Below are 9,633 nucleotides of genomic sequence, written 5' to 3'. Positions count from 1 at the left end.
TCCAGATGCTTACTGCTAAGCATTTCACGGTAGTTAATGCTTCAGATGACAGCTGTATGGGTATTTCTAGTCTTCTAAATGAGCAGTTGTTTTAGATACGTTCAGGTCAATAACCAACTTCACCACAGGTCTCCCCGTCTACTTGCAGACTACTCCATCAACTACGAACATCCCACATCTGAAACAAATACACTTCAAGCTGCTATACATTGTATGGTGGACGGTACACCATACCAATATTATCGATTATCTTTTTATCCAAATTTCACACGTCGATGGAGTAAATAATTGCATATATACTTCAATACATACTCTAATCCACCCCTATGTTTCGAGAAATTTTTGTTTCTGTCACATATTCGAATGGAGTATGTCAACCTATACGATCCTAGCAGCATCCATATTGTGCTTTTGCTTCGCAGATAAGTCACATAATATGAACAGATGTGGGCTCACAGGATTTCTAGAGAGCGACTATGTAGTTTCGAGCTGTCGTGTCGATGTTACTGTTCACCAGTATGTATCATTTAACCACAAACGGGTATATGCATTTTAATGTCGAGGGAGCAGTTGACAATGACCTCAAAGCTATGCTGGAAACTGAGAATGTATAGTGGGGTACGAAGGTGTGGCTTGTTCACATAGAGTGGGGAAGATTGTAATGAGTGTGTTAGAACTCTCCACTAGATTGAAAACAATATAGTCAACTTACCGCTATTCTTTGCATTCTGTATATATCGATATCTGAGGGCGAAACAGGGGAGCGCGATTCTAAGCATTGCTGTAAGAAAAGGTCTTTCTGCGAGAGTGGAAGTAGTAGTGTCAGTCGAGAGCTCGGAGACAAAAAACGTGTCACTCTACTCTCACGTCGGTGATGACAGATCCTACCACACTCAAGACATGATTTCATTTATATAGCCAGGAGAGATTTAGATGGCTTCATTATTCTTGAAGATGGAATTTCAGGTAAAATTAGCAAGCACAGTGCAGAAGAAATTGCAGGGTTAGTTCGAGTTTGCAATAATCCCATGCTTTGCTTGTCAATTAAAGAAGGCTCTTTACCCTCCAAATAATAATAATTATCCTCCAAATCTAAATAATATGCTGTGGTTATTAAAGGTTAATGTAACTTTGAAATTGAAATAATGTATTAATTTGGCACTCAGCCAGTATTGACACCTATGTCATTGTAATTATCTCCTCACAAGTTATTTAGTAGTTAACAGGAACCAAGCAAACTCCTTTATATTATATTCATTCTGAGTAACAATAAGCTTTAGCTGCTGCTGCTGCTGCATGTTGCTGCGAATTGCTGTAAACCACATGGAAAAAGGAGTCAACAAAATAGGTGAGTGCAAAACTTAGGGCTCAAACAGAGACACTGACACACCACAACATGTCATGTACTCTAATCCAGTAAATTCCAATGCACAAGTCATATTCTGTATCACTTGTAAATTCATATTCAGATACGCAGTCATATGTTGTTGTTGTTGTTGTGGTCTTCAGTCCTGAGACTGGTTTGATGCAGCTCTCCATGCTACTCTATCCTGAGCAAGTTTCTTCATCTCCCAGTACTTACTGCAACCTACATCCTTCTGAATCTGCTTAATGTATTCATCTCTTGGTCTCCCTCTACGATTTTTACCCTCCACGCTGCCCTCCAATGCTAAATTTGTGATCCCTTGATGCCTCAGGACATGTCCTACCAACCGGTCCCTTCTTATCGTCAAGTTGTGCCACAAACTCCTCTTCTCTCCAATTCTATTCAATACCTCCTCATTAGTTATGTGATCTACCCATCTAATCTTCAGCATTCTTCTGTAGCACCACATTTCGAAAGCTTCTATTCTCTTCCTGTCCAAACTATTTATCGTCCATGTTTCACTTCCATACATGGCTACACACCATACAAATACTTTCAGAAACGACTTCCTGACACTTAAATCTATACTCGATGTTAACAAATTTCTCTTCTTCAGAAACTCTTTCCTTGCCATTGCCAGTCTACATTTTATATCCTCTCTACTTCGACCATCATCAGTTATTTTGCTCCCCAAATAGCAAAACTCCTTTACTACTTTAAGTGTCTCATTTCCTAATCTAATTCCCTCAGCATCACCCGACTTAATTCGACTACATTCCATTATCCTCGTTTTGCTTTTGTTGATGTTCATCTTATATCCTCCTTTCAAGACACTGTTCATTCCATTCAACTGCTCTTCCAAGTCCTTTGCTGTCTCTAACAGAATTACAATGTCATCAGCGAACCTCAAAGTTTTTATTTCTTCTCCATGGATTTTAATACCTACTCCGAACTTTTCTTTTGCTTCCTTTACTGCTTGCTCAGTATACAGATTGAATAACATTGGGGAGAGGCTCCAACCCTGTCTCACTACCTTCCCAACCGCTGCTTCCCTTTCATGCCCCTCGACTCTTGTAACTGCCATCTGGTTTCTGTACAAATCATAAGTAGCCCTTCGCTCCCTGTATTTTACCCCTGCGGTCATATAGCTTATCCAAATGTTAGTTTTAAGTTTTTCATATAACAATCTGTTGAGGGCTTAAAGGACAGTGAAACTGACACTCGTACAACACGCACATTGTGTAATGCAGGTTAGATTCCGTTTACTGGTAGCTCAGGTTGCTTATCGAGTCCATTTTCACAGACGAACATTTGTTGTAGCTACGTTACATATTGGTTGCATATACGTTACAAGCTGTGTGGCAAACTGACGTACCTTGTATATACTGAGGGGCGGTTGACGGCTGAGTAACACATTCTGTCTTGGAATTCCCGTTTTCGACATCAGTAGTGTTAGGGCAGCAATTACTCACTGGAGTTGGTGTTTCTACGTTAAAATTAACAGCTCGAGAGGCATCACAGGACGCATTTCTAAAGCAACAACGTGCTGTGAACACACATGGTCTGCAGGAGGTGGTATGCGCTGGTGTTGTTTTGCTTAAGATAGTGTGACCGTTGGGATGGAGATGTGCTGTTCGTGATTTCGGTCACTCAATCGTTCTAAGATCAACGAGGGTGCAAGATGGTATACCTACTTCAACAGGTGTTGTTTGCTGTAAATGTGGAATTCAAAGCAAACAAAAAAAATTACTAGCAAAATATTGTTGGATAGTTCCTAAACGTCAGTCAGCGCTATTTAAGTACAGTGATGCTATACATGCTACTTCCTCCAACTATTAACAAATTTTTCATTAAAACTAGGGTCTTCCATGCCATGTACTCGCTTATATACTCCATGCTGATTTCTAAATTTAATCTGCTTACGAGAAAAATACAGGCCATCCAGCGAAGGAGTAGAATAAGGTGTATGTAACATAGTTACCAAACGTCTGTAAGGGCTGCTTAAGTAAACTGATACTGTGTATGGTACACCCTACCAACACTAACGAATGTGCCATTAAAACTACAGTCTTCCATGCCATGTACGTGCATATAGATCTCCTTTTGATTTCGAAATGTAACTTGCATAGGGCGAAAAAAGATTTCGGGTAACCCAGAGGTATAATGGAAAGACATGCATCTAACTTAATCTCCAAACGTCTCTCAGAGCTATTGAAGTACAGTGGTACTATGTGTGGTACTCCCTCCCGCCATTAACAAATGTTCCATTAAAACTAGAGCCTTCCATGTCATATACGTGCATATACACTCCATTATAACTTCGAAATTTAATTTGAACGCGAAGAAAAAACACCAAGTAATTCTAAAGTGCATTGGAATCAGTTGCGTGTAACACAGACGCCAAACGACTGCCAGGGCTATTTAAGTACAGTGACGCTGTGTAGGGTATTCCCCTTCATAACTAATAAATATCCGCTCATGGTAGCTGAGTGGTCAGTGCGACGGAATGTCCTACCTAACGGCCCGGGTTCGAATCCCGGCTTGGCCGGAGATTTTCTCCTGTCAGGGACTGGGTGTTGTGTCGTCTTTATCATCATCATTTATCCCCAGCGACACGCAAGAAGCCGAAGTGGTATCAACTCGAAAAACTTGTACCAGGCGAACGGTCTACCTGACGGGAGGCCCTAGTCATACGGCATTTCCATATTAATAAATGTTGTATTAACACTAGAGTTCTCCGCACCGTATACACTCCATACTGGTTTTTGGAATATACTACCGTGTCGCTAGCACTTATGATCAAACTCGAACAGTCCATTTCCATAGTTTTAAATCAAAGCTTAAAAACAATGTTCTTTTTAGCGGAGGGATCTTCCTGTCACATTCCTACAAAAGCGGAAAAAGTCTGTGACACGGTCACTGCCAGCAAGGCAGCAAGGTACATTTCTGATGGGGTGGTGACCAGATGTTTGAAATTCTAAGAAAAAGAATTGTAAGGACTGGTGGCTACAGCTATATTCCAGGCAGCTGCTCCATCAGAATAGCCATTTTAACGTTAGCCATTTACGATTTATTTGGTTTGATCGAGGGTCCTTATATACTTTCCAGCTACCGCATTTTACAGGAGGTGAAATTCAACAGTTCAGGTTACTAAGGCAGGCAGTTATCACTTTTTCTATCGTGCTATTCACATGTGACATTCGAACCACTTAGAGAAAGCGTGCTGTATCTGACCTACATCCACCTCTATACCGCTATCCCCGAAAGGCCTAAGAGCTACATTTTCTGGTACTGCTTCTCACAATTTCTTCCAACATATGACCAGTATCAAGCATCTTACTATCGCATTCTTTTAGAAGTGGGAAAGGTTATGAAACGTCCCCTTAGAACAATTATACAAGACTGTGCTTAAACTGACACACAATATTTTTAGCGCAATGCAATCTGACTATCAAAGATCCCTGCAAAAGAATGGCCCTGAGTAACATTAAACTATACCTTTCAGAAATCACTTACCTCACAAAAATCTTCGTTACTCGAACTACTGCAATACAGCGAGCGCCACTACTGCCAGCTAAATAAAAGATTCAAACTACGGAAGGCACTAACTACTGACAGGGATAGTTAGCAAATGAAAGATATTAATAGAGAACAAACAATGTATTTACCTTAATAGTCATAATATATATAGCAGTTCATGACAAATTTCAAAACTCCGCCATCTCTCTCCCCACATCCACCACTGCTGGCGGCTCACCTCCAACTGCGCAACGCTACGCGCTGTTCACATCCAGCTGCCGCTGCCCAACACTACAATGGCAGACAACAATGCAAACTATCCACAGACTGCACACAGCACAGCCAGTGATTTTCATATAGAGCGCTACGTAACGTTGCCAATAAGAAAACATAAACAGCCTACTTACATAAAGAAAACATAAACAGCCTACTTACAAGGTCTGTGACACAATTGCCGCCAGGAAGGTAGATTTACAATCAGATGCTGAATAGATGTTTGAAATTCTAAGAAAATAAGCATAAGCTGTAGGAAAAAGAATTGTAGGAACTGGTAGCTACTGCGATACTCTAGGCAGCTACCGCATCAGGACAGCAGTTTTTAACGTCGGCCATTTCTAACTGATATGCTTTGATCACGCGCCTTTATATGCTTTCTTGCTGCTCATCATCATCTTTACTTGCCATTCCTGCTGCCATCACAGTCTCATCATCATGTAGGAGACATGGTTTTTCAGCCCTGACAGATGAACTTGAGAAATTTACCACGTAGATAGCTGCTAAAGCCACAACACACATTTGAAAGTGTTGATCAGTTTGACTCGTCCTACCAAGAAGCTAAAGGCTGCAGAACAAGCAGACGTGACGAGTCACATAGAAGTACATATACCAAACAAGTGAACCGAAAACACACACACACACACACACACACACACACACACACACGTATCTGGCAGGGAGGGACTGCCCCTCGTGGACCTCACCCTTACGCACAGCGAATTAAGTGGATGGCAGGGAACAATGCGAATGTGGTTTCAGATAGATTGGTAAACGCATTAGCTGCCAGTAGACTATAGCGCTGAACCTGACGCTGTTTCGGGTGGTGTGATGCAGTACACTAGCTGGCTGGTAGACTATACTGTGTGGACGTGGTTTCGAGCAAGGTAGTGCAGCGCATTAGACAAGGGTATTGCATAGCGCTGTACCCGGGTGCCATATGAGATTATGCGGTACCAGGCACGTGGAAAGAAGGTAATGTATTTATCACTAGCCACAGAGGCACACAGACAATTTTGCTCGATCATTACGTATGTGACTAGAAAAGAACGAAGATATTCAAAATAGTGCTGCAAAGTAGTCTACATCGTGCAGTAATTTGCGTGATATGTATTTACTCGTAGATGTGGGGTCCTGTCTTTAGAAGGGTTGCGGCACCGGTAAGCTCTAGTGATTTGCAGAGGACTGAGTATCGGTGGCTGTTGGAGCCGAATGTAAACAAATGTAACTATTAAATCTAAGATAGCCAAAGAGATCTTATAGAGTTCTATTACGTCACTGACTACAAATCACTAGAAGCAGTACGATCGTAAAAAATATCTGTAGGAAAGCATTCACATGATGGTGAATTTTTCCCTGAACGTTAGTGTGCTATTTTTTCTCATTGTGATAGCTCTCTACATAGCCAGCATTGTAACTACGGAGCACTGCTGTTGCAAGGTGATGAGATTTCGAGAGAATTAGCAGGGGTATGTGACTTGGCTGGGAGTGTCAGTTCCTCCTGCTCTGGCATACGCCGACTATCGTGCAAGGACGTATGTAACATAAATGAAAGACGTGAAGGCTAATGGTTCCGAGCACTATGGGACTTAACTACTGAGGTCATCAGTCCCCTAGAACTTAGAACTACTTAAACCTAACTAACCTAAGGACATCACACACATCCATGCCCGAGGCAGGATTAGAACCTGCGACCGTAGCGGTCGCGCGCTTCCAGACTGTAGCGCCTAGAACCACTCGGCCACTCCGGCTGGCAGACGTGAAGGCTTTTTAACTGTAATTACCCCTTTGTTCTTCGATAAATATGTGATAACGACGAAGTGGCGGGAGAGTTTTGCTACTGGGGATCTATGGTAGACCGTTCGAAACCACAGCCAGCTGGTGTGAGTGTGGACGTACCGTAAGTTTTCGGACGCTTATACCTTATAAATGATAATCACGGTACTTGTCTAGAATGTTATGCTGTTTGAAAGTAAAGTTTTTCGATTCAAATTGCTCATTAAAAAAGAAATTAGAATCTCTAGCATTACGCGAAAAAATTTCCAACTATTCCATAAGATCCATGTATCTACGTTTCTCCTTTGTGTGTAGAACAGTAACACTGTTTTTAATTTCCTCTGCTACATACTTTCCATCCTTTAAATGTGTATGAAATGTCGATGGGTTGCTTTTGACGGGCTTGCAGCACCTTCCGGAAGCGCTGATTGAGAATACCTGCAGTTTGTTCTTGAATCTGACCTACTGGAAGGCCTAAATGTCAAATGATTTCCTAGAACTGAGGAGAATCGAGACACCTAGCCGGTGCGAGTGTCGAAGTACCATAATTTTTTTCGGACGCTACGCACGTAAACGATAATTGCGCTGCTTGTCTGAAATGTGCATGTGTTGAATAGTGAAGCTACTTGGAGTATGAAGTTACCGTGGTCAGTGTTCCGACATGTGCAAAGAAATCACAGGCGATCGTTATCGAAAGCAATTGATCTGTTTGAGACGATCACTAAAAGACAAACGACCGCAATACAGCGATAGACATGAAAAGGTGATTTTGCAGCATGACAGTGCTTGACCCCATGTCCCAAAACCCGCCATAACATATCTGAAAACGTTGAAATGGGGTGTTCTACCCCACCCGCCGTATTCTCCTGACATCGTTCCCTTTGACTACCAAATTTTTAGTTCAGTGGTACACGACCTGACTGCCCAGCGCTTCCTGTCGTATGAACAATTGCAAAATTGGATCGATGCATGGATCTTCTCGAAAGACGCCCAGTTCTTCCGCCGCGGGATTCGTATGCTGCCTGAAAGTTGGGAGAAATTTGTGGCCAGCGATGGCCAATATTTTGAAAAGTAAATCTTTTGTAAGATGTTCACAATAAAGCCTCGAACTTTGAGAAAAAACGGCGGGGGCAAAGTTGTAGCTCCAGTACACTGACAAACAGTCACACAAGAGGGTAAGATTTAAAGAAAAGATTAATCCAAGGTAATAATCCAGTACTCGGACGGCGTTAAGACGGACTGCTCGTTCAAAATTTCCACTGGATACATACACTGGTCTTATGTCAAAGCGGTAGGTGGATCAAAACAAAATGTCCAGACACTCTGTGACCAAAATGGTACTGAAACAGAGGATGACAGACTAAAGGCCGAAATACTAAATGTCTTTTTCCAAAGTTGTTTCACAGAGGAAGACTGCACTGTAGTTCCTTCTCTAGATTGTCGCACAGATGACAAAATGGTAGATATCGAAATAGACGACAGAGGGATAGAGAAACAATTAAAATCGCTCAAAAGAGGAAAGGCCTCTGGACCTGATGGGATACCAGTTCGATTTTACACAGAGTACGCGAAGGAACTTGCCCCCCTTCTTGCAGCGGTGTACTGTAGGTCTCTAGAAGAGCGTAGCGTTCCAAAGGATTGGAAAAGGGCACAGGTCATCCCCGTTTTCAAGAAGGGACGTCGAACAGATGTGCAGAACTATAGACCTATATCTCTAACGTCGATCAGTTGTAGAATTTTGGAACACGTATTGTGTTCCAGTATAATGACTTTTCTGGAGACTAGAAATCTACTCTGTAGGAATCAGCATGGGTTTCGAAAAAGACGGTCATGTGAAACCCAGCCCGCGCTATTCGTCCACGAGACTCAGAGGGCCATAGACACGGGTTCACAGGTAGATGCCGTGTTTCTTGACTTCCGCAAGGCGTTCGATACAGTTCCCCACAGTCGTTTAATGAACAAAGTAAGAGCATATGGACTATCAGACCAATTGTGTGATTGGATTGAGGAGTTCCTAGATAACAGGACGCAGCATGTTATTCTCAATGGAGAGAAGTCTTCCGAAGTAAGAGTGATTTCAGGTGTGCCGCAGGGGAGTGTCATAGGACCGTTGCTATTCACAATATACATAAATGACCTTGTGGATGACATCGGAAGGTCACTGAGGCTTTTTGCAGATGATGCTGTGGTGTACATAAATGACCTGGTGGATGACATCGGAAGGTCACTGAGGCTTTTTGCAGATGATGCTGTGGTGTATCGAGAGGTTGTAACAATGGAAAATTGTACTGAAATGCAGGAGGATCTGCAGCGAATTGACGCATGGTGCAGGGAATGGCAATTGAATCTCAATGTAGGCAAGTGTAATGTGCTGCGAATACACAGAAAGACAGATCCCTTATCATTTTGCTACAAAATAGCAGGTCAGCAACTGGAAGCAGTTAATACCATAAATCATCTGGGAGTACGCATTAGAAGTGATTTAAAATGGAATGATCATATAATGTTGATCGTCGGTAAAGCAGATGCCAGACTGAGATTCATTGGAAGAATCCTAAGGAAATGCAATCCGTAAACAAAGGAAGTAGGTTACAGTACGCTTGTTCGCCCACTGCTTGAATACTGCTCAGCAGTGTGGGACCCGTACCAGATAGGGTTGATAGAAGATATAGAGAAGATCCAACGGAGAGCAGCGCGCT

Source organism: Schistocerca cancellata, chromosome 2, assembly GCF_023864275.1.
Source record: "Schistocerca cancellata isolate TAMUIC-IGC-003103 chromosome 2, iqSchCanc2.1, whole genome shotgun sequence".
NCBI lineage: Eukaryota > Metazoa > Arthropoda > Insecta > Orthoptera > Acrididae > Schistocerca > Schistocerca cancellata.
Note: the sequence above shows the minus strand (reverse complement) of the source record.